Source organism: Phyllobates terribilis, unplaced genomic scaffold, assembly GCF_046119375.1.
Source record: "Phyllobates terribilis strain yellow unplaced genomic scaffold, ASM4611937v1 Scaffold_13__5_contigs__length_258822181, whole genome shotgun sequence".
NCBI lineage: Eukaryota > Metazoa > Chordata > Amphibia > Anura > Dendrobatidae > Phyllobates > Phyllobates terribilis.
The window spans coordinates 109,238,632-109,257,158 of record NW_027362773.1 but is presented as its reverse complement, the minus strand read 5'-3'; positions in this window follow the sequence as shown (position 1 = coordinate 109,257,158).

Sequence of the window (18,527 nt, the reverse complement as noted above, 5' to 3'; positions counted from 1 at the left end):
AAAATGTTCTATCACATGAAGAACTTGATTAATAATGAATTACTATCTATTATTGTTTTATTATTCCAAACATAATTTATTTTAATATTTTGATAATAATTAGATGAACATTATTGATTGCTATGGTACCCTATGATATTATAGGTTAGGAAAGTTGCCAGATTTGGTATCAGATTAGCGAATGAAGACTTCAATCAAGACATTGCAATTATTAATTCTATCTTAATAAAGATTTTTCATATTTATAAATTAAAGAGATTCTCAAAAGTTACAAGAAGAAGCAACCGATATACGGAAATCTCAGAAGGTAAAGATGTTGTGAATGCTGAGTGATAATAGACTGTGTCAATTACAATACATTCACACCACTGATAACCACGACTGCAGAGGACGATGATCCTATATGAACTGGGTTGTGTTCAAGTTTCATCATGTTCCAGTGGTTTCCTATCACCTGAAAGCTGGTGAATAATAACGGAGTGTCAGGATTCTGCCAGCCTGATATATGTGTTCTGTACATTAAGGATTAAGTACTGGTTATGGTGCTATATAGAGCAGGGAAGTGTCAAGTTAACCCTTGCTTTTCTGACCAAAGACGTCACACCTGTTCCAAAAGTGACAGGAGACCAGTGCGGATGACACGGAGGATTCCAGAATTATCCAAAGACAATCCAACGTAAGTCCAGGTGACACTGCACAGATATTAAAGCTACATTTCATCCATGGACTTTGTTTTCTTATCAATTGACACACATGATCTTTCTAATAAAGAGTACAGTTTAAAGACTGAACAATAATGAACACAATTATGGACTGTACAATATCTACACGCTATAATTTATTTCAAAGGAATTTTCATCTAAAGACTGTGTTTTAAAAGAACCAAGAAGAAGACGAGACAAGAACCGATGACATCAGATGATGACGATTGGACCCGTGATTATTTCGATTTAGATTTAGGGAAGTATAATTATATATGTTAAATGAATAAACAGACTGCGACCCGCATAATAAATGACGTGGGTTAATGGTCCCCAGAAAAATTCCGACCCCGTCTCCACATAGCCCACTCAAGACTTATATAAAACTAGGAGAACAGCTGAGTGAAATCGCATGAAAAGACTTTATTGTAGACATAGTTCATTAAAAGACAATACATAGCATTAATAGTTATGACACAAAATTAAGACAAGCAGACAAATGGTCCCGCATATTTGTAAGTGGGTCTCTCCAGAGGTTCACCCCTAGAGTCAGAAGGGTGCATGCTTACACTAAAACAGGGAGAGGGACGCACAATCAGGGCAAGCAAAAAGGTCACTCCCATATGGACCATGCGGTCCAGAAAGACCCAAAGGTCATATTGTACCAAACTTACCCTAATGTAAGGGGCCCCAGACCTCTGGGAGACCACACAGGGACCAGATAGTGAATGAGAAAGGCCTCGACGCGCGTTTCGCCGGGTGTAGATCAGCTTTATCAAGAGGCGTGTGTGAGGGTGCTGCCAGGACCTTTAAATACGCCCAGAAGTGTCACATGATACATCATGTGGTCGTCCAAGATGGCCGCCAAGTACTGGATGATGGGCGGCGCATGCGCAACGGCCGTCACATATCCCGCGCACGCGCCCCAGCTGTCATGACGTCGGCGCGCGGACCGAAATGCAAATGAATGCTATTCCCGGCGGCGCGCCGAAGGCATAAAGACAGCCGAGCGCAGCACGGCACGGGACGGACCGGGCGCATGTGCACTACATCCATGTAGGAGGTGAGCTTGGGACTGAGTGCCAATAACAGAAATGAAACCACATAAAGGGAGCAACAATATCCCCACCAATCAAAACCCGGTAGCTATTCCAGCCAGCCAGCACAATACTAATGTTCTATAAAAGTTAATATCATGATACTAATAGTAGCAAATAATGCTGGTCATGGAAGTACAGCTCAATAGAAAGGTATGAAAGGAGGGGATGGTGCATTAGGTCAAAAAAAGAGGTACATATGTCTATACAATTAGCGTTATAACAGCATAAGTCCCCTTGCAAAAGGGGACATATAGTGCCAAAAAGTGCACAACTATAGATTTCTCAACATGGTTTCAATCAGTCACAAGTACCAGATATCAAACAGAATCCACAAGTAAAGTGTACATCCCGGTCAAGAATCAAGAGTGCAGTAGCAGTATCTGTATCAGAATCTCTTGTAGACATCAAAAGACGAAGGAGTTCAAAAGACAGATCGTCTGCCATAGATGTACATCAAAAAGAAGAGGTCCTGGGGCACAGTCACTGTCGGAGAAAATGTGAGTACAAAGAGAATAAAAGGGAAAATATAAAAATTAGAAAAGAATATAAAAACTAAAAACCTAAAGCCATGGTCCAGAAATAGACATATCATGGTCCACAGGGGAGCAGAAACACAGAACATATCATACAATCCGTCACTTCATTTCAGAGGAAGGACGAGAACCCCAAACTCTCATTGAGGCCCCGCGGAGCCATGGTGTCTAAAGTGACGATCCATCTGGCCTCCTTTTGGGCCAGAAGTTGCTTACCATTTCCACCCCGGGAGCCCAAATGTATGACATCAATGCCGCAAAACTTTAGTGTCCTCGGATCGCAATTGTGGACAGCCTTAAAGTGACGCGGCAATGTTTTGAGCTCCCTGGGGTCGGCCACCGTCCGAGCCGCGCCAATGTCCCGCACGTGTTCACAAACCCTGATCCTCAGCTCTCTCGTAGTGAGTCCTACATAAATTAATTGACAACCACATGTAGCATAATATATAACATGGGTTGTACCGCATGAGATGTAATTGCGGATTTTAAACTCACGAGAGCCATCAGAGAACGTGAACACCCAGCTGCGCAGGATATTGGCGCAGGCGGCACAGTGGCCACAGGGGAACGAGCCAAACGTGGGTCCGCGGGACACAAATGGATTCGTCAAGGGAGTTATATAGTGGCTGGATACCAGTATGTCACCCAGGTTATTGGCCCGCCGGGGGGTCATTTGTGGATAGCTTCCTAAAGATTCACGTAGGGAGGGCTCCGCGCTGAGCACACCCCAATGACGGGAAAGGATCCGCCGCATATTCCCCCACTCATGATTATATGTGGAGATGTAGCGGATTCTTTCCGTTGTCACCCGTTTGGATGAATTTGAGGAATAAATCAGATGGTTACGGAATGTGTTCCGTGCTCTCGAGTAGCCACGGCCGATGCAGTGGTTGCTATACCCACGTTGCCTGAAACGTTCTGCCAGATCCGAAGCCTGTCTCCTAAACTTGTAGTCGGTGGAACAGATCCGCCTCATCCTCAGGAATTGTCTGACCGGGATGGCACGAATTGTAGAGGGATCATGTGCAGAGGCAGCATGTATTAAGGAATTGACCGAGGTGGGTTTTCTAAAGACATCAGTCTGGATGGTGTGGTACTCACCCACCTCCAGACTGATGTCTAGAAAGTCAATCTGTTTATGATGGTATGTATAGGTAAGCCTAATGGAACGATTGTTTGAGTTAAGCTGCACCATGAAATCGTCAAGCTCCTCCACCGTCCCCCGCCACAGAAACAAAATATCATCGATGTATCTAAGCCATGACACGACGGGGTCGGCGCGGCGCACGCCCTCGTCGCCAAAAATGTCTCTCTCCCAGGACCTCAAGAAGAGATTGGCGTACGAGGGCGCACAAGACGCCCCCATCGCCGTGCCACGCCTTTGTAGATGCACCGTATCTTTGAATAAAAAATAATTGTGGTGGAGGACGAAGTGGAGGAGATCAAGGATAAAATTTCGTGAGAGGCCGTCCAGATTGGACGCCCCAAGGAAGAGGCGGACTGCAGAAAGGCCCAGATCATGGCTAATACATGTGTAGAGGCTCTCAACATCGGCCGTGACTAGCAGGATACCATCCGTCACAAGGACGCCATTAACGCGCCTTAAGACGTCCATCGTGTCCTGAATGTATGAAGGAAGTGTCTCCACTAATGGGCGAAGGTGGCTGTCAATATACTGGCAAATAGGACCACACAAATTACTTAGGCCTGACACGATTGGACGTCCCGGCGGGTTGAGGGCGTCCTTGCGAATTTTTGGAAGTAGGTAAAAAGTAGCAGTTTTAGGGAATCGAACAGGTAAAGCTTCAACTGTTTGCTTGTTAATAATTCCCTGATCACAGGCCCTGCCCAGGATCCCCTGGAGCGCGGCAGAGAAGGAGGCAGTAGGATTAAAGGGTAACCTCGAATATGTCTTGGTATCCCTTAGTTGGCGTAACGCCTCCCTCTCATATTTAGAACAGGGCCACAGTACAATGTTCCCTCCCTTGTCCGCTGGTTTAATAACCACATCACGAAGTGATTTCAACCGTTCTATCGCAGTACGCTGAGAATGAGTAAGATTGTCAAAGCGTCTGCGTGTGGAGAGATGTCTCAAATCCTCCGTCACTAGACGCACAAATATTTCAACTGCCGGACTCAGGGACAAGTGAGGGAACCTTGTCGATCTAGGATACCTCGACTGTGGTAACCCACCTGTATTTGGGGGTTTGTCCTGCTCCATCAAGAGGTCCTACAAATCCTTCAATGCCTCCATCTCTGTCGTGGTCACAGGGCCATCCTCACCATGTGGCCTGGAATGTAATTTTTTAAGAATAAGTTTACGTGCAAACAGGTGGAGGTCCTTCAGGGCAGTAAAAAAATGAAATGCATTAGTGGGTGCAAAAGATAGTCCCAGCCCCAGGACCTCCATCTGCTTGTCAGTTAGTACGTGGTTGGATAAGTTAACAATGCGGAGCCCCCCGCAAGCAGCACTAACCTGGTAAGGTGTGGCACGTGTTCTTCTATTATTGGGTCTTGTTTGAATCTTTGAAGATAGGAAGCCATCCACACCAGGGCGGCCACCTGGGTTGCCACCTGGGTTTTCTGACGGTGTTTGTTCGCCGTTAGAAGTAGTTGAAGCGACCAATGTAGTTAAATGAATATTAGTCACGGCTTACCATAACATGGATTCACATCATTATGCTATTGAATACATATAACAATAATCCGATATTGATATTATTATTATTATTATTATTATTAATAATATTGTTATGGACATTAAATGATATTGCCAAGGAAGAAGAAAAGAAAAATGATCCTATTATCCTAATGATGAACCTATCTACTTTGAGGATTTCAGTTGATGTCTGTCATCCTCAAAAGGGGGAATTGTTAAATATTAATTACGGATATTAATTTTATTCTGAATTCTGTACCATACATTGCATAAGATTGCATCAGCCATTGTGCTAGGGTTTCTAGGTAACATGCGCTATTTGTTTATTTTTAGTTAGTCCATTTCACAGGACACTGGACGACACATGGTGTCATCCTAACACACGTGCTGGACACAGACAGACGCAACCTACCATCCAGGATCCAAGGAAAAGATCAATCGCATCTGATAAGAAGTCCTCAATAGAAAAATATACTGAAAGAAGTATTTTTTTTACACCTTCAGACATTTGTCCCATGGTTCACTCAAACCAACACTGTGGGACCATTTGGCTGCCAAAATATTATAGGGAGTCTGTTCCCAACCTGGTATCTCAATAGACTCAGTAACAACTATCTTTTTCTTAAATAAAGGCATGTGTGACATGCAGAAGGAATGCTGTTGCTTCAAAAGCATCCAGCAACTGTTACAAAATAACACAAGCACAGGAGACAGGAAGTGTTGTGCTCCAGAAGCATCCAGCAACTAGAGGGGTTAACACCGTCACAGGAGACAGGGAGTGTTTTAGCAGAGCCCCAGGGGGATTGTGGGGAACTTGTTATTGTAGTCTGGCTGAAGCCGAAGAGAAAGGTAGTGTGTTATCTGGATCTGACAGAAGGCAACTAAACAGGATTCAGATCACGAGAGAAAATAAACACATGTCAGATAAACTCCCTGAACTAACAGTGCAGAGTATTATCGGGCAGGAAGATAAGAACTGGAAGGAATTGTGTCACAGGGATCATCTCCCTCATCAAACCCTGCCCCCCTACATCTCCATGCAGGATACAGAATGCTGTTTACTATTGTGTCCTTGTGAAGGAAAAGCCTGTGGTTGTGTATGCATAGAAGTGTGCTGCTAAGAGATCTAATCTATGCTGAATTATGCTACTGAAGAGACTGTAATACTGTGCCTTGTGAAGAAACTACTGTATTGTTACTGGAGCCGGTTGCTCAAGAAACTCAGACTGTACTGTAATGAAGATTGTTGCTGTAATATCCCTGAATTGCACTGGCCGTGCTTCAGATTACATTCCACTGTTAAACTGTTAAAAAAGACTCTTGTTAGATGTGTCTGGTCAGCAATTGAATCTATCATGTGCCTGAGAGAAGCTTCTGCCTATGGTTGCCCTGAGTAACATTTCCCCGAGGATTCCAAAGAATTCATGAAACCGGTCTCGCCCTATCTGAACCTAGTGGTGTGCGTGTAACATTGGTGGCCCGTACAGGGAATCCTAAGTGGGAATTAGCATGTAGAGGGAGAAGAGGAAAAGTGTCTGGAAAACACAGCAGCAAAACACATCAATTCAACTCTGCTACACCAGTTAAAGGGGACCAGACCTAAAGAAAACTCACTAGCAGCAATGGATGTGGAAATACAAATGGACAGAATTAGTGAGCTGCTTCTTCAGTTAACCTGTGAAAAATTGAGAACAGTAGCAGAACATATAAAGATGTCAGAAGAACAGATTTCTAAAGCACACAACCGCAGGTAACTGTTAGCTGCCATTAATGCAAAAATGGATGAGCTGGGGAGAAAGAAGCTGAAGACGTCATGGGGACATTCCTCCAGGAGCTAACACAGTTTCTAACCTGGCTGAAGTTTGAGGATGGAGGGGTGGCACCAATTACCAAAAGCAGGAATCTCCATCCGCAGACAGAACTACAGGAATTTAAAGAACAATTCAAAGCCCTAACAACAGCCCTACAGGAATCAATCAAAACCTCTGAACGGGTGACAGACTCAGACACAACCTTTACCCTGCTCGGACTAGATAAATCAGAAAGACAGTCCTCTGTAACACCACAAATCACCATAAGGAAAGAATTCAAGATCCTGGGACAGATTTGAGAGTGTGAACAGAAAGAGAAACTGTCTTATATGAACTTGTTGCACCAGATCGATGCTGGCTTACAGAAAGGCTACAAGCCAGATGAGATCATTGAGGGGGTGGTGAAAGCGATCATCCCAGGACTGAACCTCCGTAGTATGCTAGAAATGAAGAGTCAATTGACCTTGCAACAGCTGAAGATGATTTTAAAAGGGCACTATAAAGAAGAGAGTACTTCAGAATTGTTCCACCGACTCATTAACCTCTCACAGAAAAATAATGAATCACCCCAAAGTTTCTTGTTCAGAGCAATTGAACTGAAGGAGAGACTGTTGTTTGCATCCAGAGATGTAGAAGCGGAGAAGAGGTTTGATGCTAGACTATTCCAGAAGAAGTTTTTGAGAACATTGGGAACGAGATTAATCAGCAAAGGCATCAAGTTGCAGCTGAAACAGTACCTAGAAGATCCTGGCATTCTGGACCAAGTCCTAATTGAAAAAATGAATGAGGCAACTTGTTTGGAGTCAGAGAGCGAACAGAAGTTACAGATAGGCTCTGCTCCTAAAATCACCAAAATGAGTCAGCTGAAGCTGGGGACCCCCGGTGGCCAGTCCGAAGATCATCATGGAGACCCTCCAGTGCCACCTCCGAGAGGGAACTTTAAATCACCAACAAAAGAGAGGACCGCCAACGCTGACTGGGAGGAAGTAATAGATCTGCGAGCCGAGTTGATTTCGGTAAAAAAGTTGATTCGTACCAGGCTGGAACCTGTATCCCTCAGACCCAGGAGTGGGTTCCAGAACAGAAGATACCCGACTTGTGAAGTGTGCCGTTCATCAAATCAGAGTACGGTGTGTGTCCACTGTCTAAGATGTGGTGAGGAAGGACATTTTGCCAAGGAATGCAACGGGTCAGAGATGGGTCGTTGAAGTAGCTGACTTCAATTCCAGCATCAAGTACAGGCCAGGAAAATGCAATGCGGATGCTGACGGATTGTCGAGAATGCCTCTAGAGCCTATGGAGTTCATGCAAAAATTCTCGGAGGAAGTCAGTCTGGAAGCAATTGAGAGCACTACCCAAGCAGTACAAGTTTATCAGGAGGAAGACACACCATTGTGGTGTCCGTTGACGGTGGAAACCACCATAAAAGCGGGAGAATAAGATCACCCCCTGTCTATTCAACAACTACCAAAAGAAAAAATCCATAGAGCACAACGGAAAGATCAGATAATTGGTAGAATACTACTTTATGTGGACCAAGATCGGTTTCCAAGTAAACGGGAGAGAGATAATGAATCACCAGCAGTATGTTTTAGTTAAAGAATGGACGAAGCTCTACCTCAGTGAAGACAGTATCCTGTATTGTAAAGGAGGACAAAACCGGCAGTTAGTACTACCCAGAGTATTCCGTAGGTTGATCTTCAAAGAACTCAATGAAAACATAGGACACCTAGGAGTGGAAAGGACCACCAACTTGATCCGTGAATATTTCTTCTGACCGTACATGCAGAGAGATATTGAGAGGTATGTGACCAGGGAGTGTGGGTGTCTGAAAGATAAACATCCCAACACATCAACCCAGGCACTTATGGGCAACTACAGTATGTATCCGTTTGAGATGGTCTCAATAGACTTTCTACATCTCGAGACGTGCAAGGGTGGCTACGAATACATATTGGTGGTGATGGACCATTTTACTCGATTTGCCCAAGCATATCCCACCACCAATAAAGCTGGTCAAACAGTGGCAGAGAAGTTCTTCAATGATTTTGCTTTGAGGTTTGGTTTCCCTACGAGGTTACACCACGACCAAGAAAAAGAAATTGAGAACCAGCTCGTAGACAAGCTAGGAAAATACTGTAGAATTCAGAGATCCCACACAACGCCCTATCACCTAGAGGGTAATGGACAAGTGGAACGTTTTAAGCGGACATTATTGTCGATGTTGCGCACTTTAAAGTGGTTGTCCACTACTTTTACATTGATGCCCAATTCGTAGGATAGGGCATCAATGTATGATCGGCCAGGGTCCCGCACGCGGCACCCCGGCCGATCAGCTGCTACTAGCGCCGGCGGCGGTGGCCGCAGGCCGGAAGTGATCACCAGCGGAGCTCCACCGTCAAATGGTAGTGGCCGCCGCGGTGTACTGCACATCCGCCTCCTATTCAATTGAATGGGAGGCGGATGTGCAGCACACCTCGGCGGCCACTACCACTTGACGGCGGAGCCCCACAGGTGAGCACTTCAGGCCGGTGGCCACCGCCGCCGGCACCGATAACAGCTGGTATGTGGGGGTGCCACGTGTGGGACCCTGGCCGATCATACATTGATGCCCTATCCTACGGATTGGACATAAATGTAAAAGTAGTGGACAACTTCTTGTCAGGACTCTGAAGAGGCAATTTGCATATTGTTTTCCTTTGGGACATTTCTGCCCTTTTTCAAGATGGCGTCTTCTGTATCATGTGCCCTTACCTCCTGCCCTTATTACTCCACCCCAGCCTCTAGTCTAGTGCTAGAGTATTTTGCCTGAGATCCTCCTTCTGGTGGCTTCCTGGCTTTCTGCATGCTCCCGAAATTCTGCTGGAATCATCTGTTCCCTGAGAGCCTGCTTCATACTCTAGTTTCCAGCATTTCTCGTGCCCCTGGCAGTTTTGTGCTGGTTCCTCTGCACCTCTGCCCTCCATCTGCTTTGGCTCTCAAGTAAGCTGCTCTGAGTTCTCAGTCTCCTTATTCGGATGGTTGCTGAGCATGGGACTGGTCTGCACTGTCCGAGACTTTACCCGGGCCTCTTTGATTGCTTCTGCATTGTATGGACTTGCTGATGTATAATGGTGAACTAACCTTGCAAAGACTCATTATTCTGTGAACTTAAGACTTTGAGATTTCTCTGCATTTTTGTGCAAAACACTGTGTGCTTTAATATAGACTTTTCACCTATAAACTGTGTACTGTTGTGTCTCCTTAGTTATCCACTATAATTGTTACAGGATACTCTAGCCCCTTTAGGAGACTGCTGGAGCAATGACTGCAGAAAGCAAGTTAGAGCAGGTGTATGCCATAATTAGATCTCTGCAGAAAGATGTGGAAGGTGTGCAAAAGAGACTTGGAGGCCTTGAGCACAATCAACAAGTGTTTGGACAAACTTTACAGGACTTAAGTATCCGTATGGCGGCTCAGGAAAACAAACTTGCTGGCTTGGAGTCCCAATATGGACGGGCTTTCCAGGACTTAAACACGCAAATAGCGGCACAAGTGACTTTACCCTCTGGTAAACCGCCACTAGCCAGTCCACCTAAGTTGCCACCATTCAGGCTTAATGGTGATCGTGACAAATTTTGCGGTTTTGTGAACCAGTGTATGCTATATTTTGATGTGCATGTTGACCGTTTTCCTACTGATCGCTCTAAAGTATTGTGTGTAATTATGCTGCTGACCTCATGAGCGCTCGCCTGGGCGAATCCGATGATCGAGTCTCGTGATCCACGGTTAAATGATTTGGATGAGCTCTTGGCCGCTATGGCATTAATGTTTGATGACCCTAATCGACGCGCAACTGCTGAGTCTGCTTTATTATCTGTACGCCAGGGTAAACGCTCTGTTATTGAATATGCGACTGAATTTAGGAGATTAGCGGTTGATACTAATTGGGACAGTTATGCACAATTGCCTATTTTTAAGAAAGGTCTGTCTAGCATTGTGAAGGATGAACTAGCCCGTTCAGAGTCACCACAAGAGTTAGAAACGTTTATACAGCATTGTGTACGCATAGACATTCGTCTTACTGAGCGTAGACAGGAGAAATTGGCTGTATTTAACCGTATGTCTAATTTTTCCTTTCCTCCAAAAGAGCCTTCAGGTAAATCATCTCGGGAGGTAGAGGAGGTGGCCATGCAGATTGATTCTGTGCAGAGGCGTGAGAGTAATGAGCGCCGAGAGCACCGTCTGCGAGAGAGGCTATGTTTCTACTGCAGTCAGTCAGACTACTTCCCAATTTACTGTCCTAAGCTGTCTGACAAGGTGCTAGCAGCGGTAGGGGAGTATGATAACTGTGACGATGAGTCTGACATCTCTGAATGTAGCCTGCCATTAAACGCTGTTTTCCATTCTGTCTCTCTGGCTACACCTCCCAGGGAGCTGCAGGAAAAGAACTCTCACTCTTCACTCCCTATTAAGATTCTGTGTACAGGGCAGTGGATTTCCAGTGCGGCTATGATTGACTCTGGCGCTGGGGGCAACTTTATGGACATTACATTCGCCAAGGAACATGGCATTGAGATACAGCGTAGAGCCTCACCAATTGCCATGGAAACAGTGGATGGGTCACCCTTAGTCTCTGGGCCTGTGGATCAGGAAACAGTACCCCTTGAAATTTTGTTGGAGCCTAATCATCAGGAGCAACTTTCTTTTCTATTAATTTCTTCTCCTCATTTTCCTGTGATTTTAGGCATCCCTTGGTTGCGTGCTTGAAACCAGATTGTCAACTGGGAGACCAAGGAGATTACCTTCCCAACAAGGAGCAACTCAGCGATTACAGAAGCCGTTCCTGAGTCCAGAGATAAAGAATCTCCTGCACAGGTTTTTTCTTTACCTTCTGTGTATAAAGATTTCTCTGATATTTGTGACCAGAAGAAAGCAGATCATCTTCTTCCACATAGGCATTATGACTATCCCATTGAGCTGCTTCCTGGGACAGCTATTCCTTTCAGTAATGTATACCCTTTGGCGGCACCTGAGCTTCAGGCCCTGAAGGAATATATTGATGAAAATCTGGCTAAAGGCTTCATACGCCCTTCTTCCTCACCAGCAGGGGCGCCTATATTTTTTGTGAAGAAAAAGGATGGGACCCTGAGACCCTGTATTGACTATAGGGAACTTAATAAGGTAACCATACGGAATCGCTATCCTTTGCTGTTGATTCCCGAATTATTGGACAGAGTTCATCATGTCAAGATATTCACTAAACTGGACCTTCGTGGGGCTTATAATCTGGTGCGTATTCGTTCCGGTGTTGAATGGAAGACAGCATTCAGATGTCGGTATGGACACTTTGAATACCTCGTGATGCCCTTTGGGCTTTGTAATGCCCCTGCGACGTTTCAACATCTTGCTAATGACATTTTTAGAGATCTATTAGATCAGTTTGTGGTGATCTATTTGGATGATATTCTATTTTTTTCTGACTCTCTGCAGGAACATGAGGAACATGTCAAATCTGTTTTGAAACGTCTGATAGAGAACCATCTGTATATCAAGCCGGAGAAATTTGAGTTCCATCGTTCTGAGATCCAGTTTTTAGGTTATATCATCTCTCCTCAGGGGCTGAACATGGAATCTGGTAAGATTCAGGCAATCCTTGACTGGCCGGTACCTAAGAACGTTAAAGAGGTCCAACGTTTTATCGGTTTTGCAAATTTCTATAGACGTTTTATTCAAAATTTTTCTGATATTGTTCGGCCCATCACTTCCTTGACCAAGAAAGAAAAGCCCTCTAAGTGGTCATCACAGGCTCAAGAAGCTTTTGATCGGCTTAAGACCCGTTTCACCTACGTACCGCTGTTGATCCACCCAGACCCAGCACAGCCTTTCATTGTGGAGGTGGACGCTTCTGATAATGCTTTGGGGGCTACTCTCTCCCAAAGAACTGGAGAGAAGAGTCTGCTACATCCTTGTGCTTGTGGGAGACAAGGAATTGCTGGCTATTATTGTAGCTTTCAAGGAATGGAGGCACCATCTGCAAGGAGCCACACAACAGATTGTAGTATTGACTGACCATCGGAATTTAGAGTTCCTTAGATCCGCTAGAGGTCTTTCTCCTCGGCAGGCTCGTTGGAATCTATTTTTAAATCAATTTAACTTTGTTATTTCGTACCACCCAGGTTCTCGTAATGGGAAGGCTGATGCTTTATCCCGATTCCATGCTGCGGATTCCGTACATGGAGCCCCGTCCAAGACCATTCTATCTGATGCCAACTTCATCGGAGTGATCCACAATCAAGACTTATGGAAGGAGTTCAAGGAGGCCTATGACAGTGATGTATTTCTGGCCAATCCTCCTGCTGATATCAATCTCGTTCTTAGGAGTGGCATGTGGTTCAGAGATCGACGTATCTACGTCCCTGAGGCCGTCCGTCAACAGATCCTCAAGTTGGTCCACGACTCCAAGTTGGCTGGTCCCAGGGGGGTACAGAAGACACGAGAATTCCTAAACAGATTTTTCTGGTGGCCGACTTGCCTGAAGGATACTAAGGACTATGTGCTCTCTTGCGAGGTATGTGCTCGTTACAAGACTCCTCGTGTGTCACCTACGGGTCTTCTTCAACCATTACCTGTTCCGTCTCGTCCATGGGGGTCTATCTCAATGGACTTCATCGTGGAGCTGCCTATGTGGCGCCCAGCTGCGCTTGGTACTACAGATCCTAGAGGGTTGCATAGAAGGATTTCTCCACAAGAGGCCCCCACAGCACACACACACCTCCACCTTCCACCTCAGACCACCAGAGGGAGCCCGTTAGAGATATAAATAGGGAAGGTGGAGCTAGGCAGCTCAGTGATTCAGCAGTTCCTGCTCAGACACAGAAGTAGTCAGTGCAGTCGAGCCAGAGCCTAGCAGTTCCTGCAGAAAGAGTTCAGTATAGTCTGTAGAGTGAGTCCAGACTAGAACTCACAGAGCTCAGGATAGAGAGCTAGTGTAACATACCTGGCGGCGTCCTTGCATGGTGGTCCATCTCCCACTGTGCAAGAGGGCGCACTTGATCTCCTGTCCAGGATGTCTCTCTGGCTTCCCTCCATGCTGTCTGTTTGTGTCTGTTTCTGCTGCTTAAGGGCGGCGCCCGATCACTTCCTGCCTTTTGTACCTGCTGTGGGTCACACCCCTTGTGCGTCCTCAGCCTATTGCTGTCTGTCACTTGGTATATAGCTCAGCAGCTCCCTTCTATCCCTGCCTGAGCATAGTGTTTCCTTCAGTGTGTGCTTGCACTCTGAAGGTGCCAGGTCCCGTTCTTTGTTTCCTTGTCTGCCTTTCCTGTAGGCTGTATTTCCAGGCCTGTCTGAACTGAGTCCTGTATGTCTTCTGCTTTGCGGTATCAGCTCCCGTGTCTGAACTGAGTCCTGTATGTCTCCTGCTTTTCGGTATCAGCTCCCGTGTCTGAACTGAGTCCTGTATGTCTCCTGCTTTTCGGTATTAGTTCCCGTGTCTGAACTGAGTCCTTTCTGTGTTCTCTTGTCTGTCCTGTCTGAACACGCTCCTAGCCTGTTCCTCCTGCCTTCTAGGGGCCGATTACCTAGACCCGCTCCTGTATCTTGTCTGTCCTGTCTGAACTCGCTCCTTGCCTGTTCGTCCCGCCTCTCTGGGGGCAGTATTCCCAGACCCGCTCCTGTATCCCGCTGCAGTGTCGGTCTCCTCCGTACACTCAGTTCCAGTCTGAACTCTCTCCTATCCTTTACCTGTTTTTGCCTCTATGTCCGTTCCCTTCCTTTTTCTGCAGAGTCTGAACTCGTTCCTAACTCCTGCCAGTTGTCTCTGTACTCCCGTTTGTGAGTTTGTGGTCCACTCGCTACTTCACTGCTAGTACCCTGTGGGTGTCTGGCTCTGCCTTTCCCTTCCTGTCTGTTCCGTGTGAACAGAGCCCTGTCCTCCCTGCTCAGCCTTGTCTGCACTCTAGCCGTGCTTGCCTGTACCCCTTTGCCTGTATTGTTCCTGTGTCCCGGTGTGTACTGGGTCCTATCCCGCCTGTGTTCCTACCTGCTAGTGCCTCCCTGTCTGCACTCTAGCTGTGCTTGCCTTTACCCCCCTGCCTGCATACCCGCCTGCCTGCATACCAGTCGTGCCTGCCTATACCCACCAGTCTGTGTGCCAGCCTACCAGCCTGTTCCTGTATTCCCCTGTGTGGGTCAACAGCCGTGTCCGGGGTCTGTCCTGGAGTAGCACCTGGTCCCTCTGCTCGGTTCCTCCTTGGTGCACTGGCGTCGTATGCCGTCGTGCGACCCTGGTCGGATCGGGTGAATACCTAGTCACGCCCCTCCAGGCATTCACTCTCCGGCACGGTCCAGTGGAATCACTACAATCACACGCACACGCCGCTCAGCCCGGGCGTGTGCATAACAGCATGCTCAGGCCATGGTTCCCGTTGAGCCCCACGGCCTTCGCTCTTTGAGAAGTTTTTCCAGCGAATACATGCATTAAAATAAAATAAATAAATTTTTTCCCCCCTTTAGCTGAGTTCCAGGCGAATTACGCACCCGTCCAGATGGATCTATCAGCCCTCGTTCCTGCGGATCCGCCACGTTACTATGGGGATCCAAGACAGTGTCGTGCATTTGTGGAGCAATGCATGCTACACTTCAAGGCCTACCCTCTCTATTTTCCTTCCGATTGGGCTAAAGTGGCCTTTATGATTGACTACCTAGCGGGTGATGCCTTGAAATGGGTCACCCCCCTATGGGAAGCATGGGATCCTGTCATCCTTGACCTGCAGGCCTTCCTGGTGGCCTTTCGTATGGTCTTCGAGGACCCTAACTCTGAAGCCCCTGCTGAAGCTTCACTTCCCAATATCCCGGAGCAGCCCCGACGGGTAATGTGTGTGGGTAGCGCAATAGTCCTCCAGCCCAATGAGACTACTGCCCACCCAGAATCCTCACAGGGTGACTACGCTTTCCGGAATACTTCTCTCAACCTCAAGAGGCAGTCCAGACGTGCTAGACTTAGAGGCAAGCCATCACGCCAGGGTCTGTCCTCCCTGAGACCTCCTGACCCCAACCTTGAAGTCCCTACTGAAGCTTCATCTCCCTGTATCCCGGAGAAACCCCAATGGGTAATGTGCGTGGGTAGTGCACCAGTTCTCCTGGCCGAAGAGACTTCTGCCCATTCAGACTCCACACAGGAGAACTTCCTGCACCCGGCATCAGATGCTTCTTTCTCTTTAACCGGTGTGCATGCCCAAGGATGCTCCAAAGCTGTGGTTACCTCAGAGTCTGTGCACCTCTACTACCTGGCGGAGGATCCCCTGTTGCCTCCTGAATCCTCCGGGATACCACTCGATGACAAATGGAGAGAGACTTCTCTACACCCGGTACTCAATACTTTGTCCGCTTCGTCCTGTGAGCCTGACAATGGGTACCCCAAAGTGGTAGTTACCTCCGAGTCTCTACACCCCTCCGACCAGGCGGAGGATCTCCAGTTGTCTCCTGAACCCTTCGGGGTGCTACCTGGTAGCGAAAGGACAGAGACTCTCCTATACTCTGTACCTGATACCTCGCTCGCTTCGTCCAGTGAGTCCAACCTAGTGTACTCCGAAGCAGAGGTTACTCCTGAGTCTCTACACCCCTCCGACCAGGCGGAGGACCTCCAGTTGTGTTCAGAATCCTTCGGGGTGCCACCTGGTGGTGAATGGACAGAGACTTTCCTATACTCTGTACCTGATACCTCGCTCGCTTCGTCCAGTGAGTCCAACCTAGTGTACTCCGAAGCAGAGGTTACTCCTGAGTCTCTACACCCCTCCGACCAGGCGGAGGACCTCCAGTTGTGTTCAGAATCCTTCGGGGTGCCACCTGGTGGTGAATGGACAGAGACTTTCCTATACTCGGTACCCGATACCAAGCCTGCTTCCTCCAGTGAGTCCAACCTAGTGTACTCCGAAGCAGAGGTTACTCCTGAGTCTCTACACCCCTCCGACCAGGCGGAGGACCTCCAGTTGTGTTCAGAATCCTTCGGGGTGCCACCTGGTGGTGAATGGACAGAGACTTTCCTATACTCGGTACCCGATACCTCGCCTGCTTCCTCCAGTGAGTCCGACCTAGTGTACTCTGAAGCAGTTGTTTTCTCTGAGCCTCTGCACTCTTCTGACCCGGCGGAGGACCTCCAGTTGTTTCCTGAATCCTCCGGGATACCACCAGATAACAAAGAGACAGTGACTTTTCCTCATTATGTACCTGATAACCCGTCTATTTCTTCCTGTGAGCTTGACAAGATGTACCTCGAAGCAGAGATTACCCTTAAGTCTCTGTCCCCCTCCAACCCAGTGAACGACTGGTCCTCGAATTCCCTGCGGAAGATTCTGGCAGGCCTGAAGAAGAGGGGGCGTAAGGGGGGAGGTACTGTAACATACCTGGCGGCGTCCTTGCATGGTGGTCCATCTCCCACTGTGCAAGAGGGCGCACTTGATCTCCTGTCCAGGATGTCTCTCTGGCTTCCCTCCATGCTGTCTGTTTGTGTCTGTTTCTGCTGCTTAAGGGCGGCGCCCGATCACTTCCTGCCTTTTGTACCTGCTGTGGGTCACACCCCTTGTGCGTCCTCAGCCTATTGCTGTCTGTCACTTGGTATATAGCTCAGCAGCTCCCTTCTATCCCTGCCTGAGCATAGTGTTTCCTTCAGTGTGTGCTTGCACTCTGAAGGTGCCAGGTCCCGTTCTTTGTTTCCTTGTCTGCCTTTCCTGTAGGCTGTATTTCCAGGCCTGTCTGAACTGAGTCCTGTATGTCTTCTGCTTTTCGGTATCAGCTCCCGTGTCTGAACTGAGTCCTGTATGTCTTCTGCTTTGCGGTATCAGCTCCCGTGTCTGAACTGAGTCCTGTATGTCTCCTGCTTTTCGGTATCAGCTCCCGTGTCTGAACTGAGTCCTGTATGTCTCCTGCTTTTCGGTATTAGTTCCCGTGTCTGAACTGAGTCCTTTCTGTGTTCTCTTGTCTGTCCTGTCTGAACACGCTCCTAGCCTGTTCCTCCTGCCTTCTAGGGGCCGATTACCTAGACCCGCTCCTGTATCTTGTCTGTCCTGTCTGAACTCGCTCCTTGCCTGTTCGTCCCGCCTCTCTGGGGGCAGTATTCCCAGACCCGCTCCTGTATCCCGCTGCAGTGTCGGTCTCCTCCGTACACTCAGTTCCAGTCTGAACTCTCTCCTATCCTTTACCTGTTTTTGCCTCTATGTCCGTTCCCTTCCTTTTTCTGCAGAGTCTGAACTCGTTCCTAACTCCTGCCAGTTGTCTCTGTACTCCCGTTTGTGAGTTTGTGGTCCACTCGCTACTTCACTGCTAGTACCCTGTGGGTGTCTGGCTCTGCCTTTCCCTTCCTGTCTGTTCCGTGTGAACAGAGCCCTGTCCTCCCTGCTCAGCCTTGTCTGCACTCTAGCCGTGCTTGCCTGTACCCCTTTGCCTGTATTGTTCCTGTGTCCCGGTGTGTACTGGGTCCTATCCCGCCTGTGTTCCTACCTGCTAGTGCCTCCCTGTCTGCACTCTAGCTGTGCTTGCCTTTACCCCCCTGCCTGCATACCCGCCTGCCTGCATACCAGTCGTGCCTGCCTATACCCACCAGTCTGTGTGCCAGCCTACCAGCCTGTTCCTGTATTCCCCTGTGTGGGTCAACAGCCGTGTCCGGGGTCTGTCCTGGAGTAGCACCTGGTCCCTCTGCTCGGTTCCTCCTTGGTGCACTGGCGTCGTATGCCGTCGTGCGACCC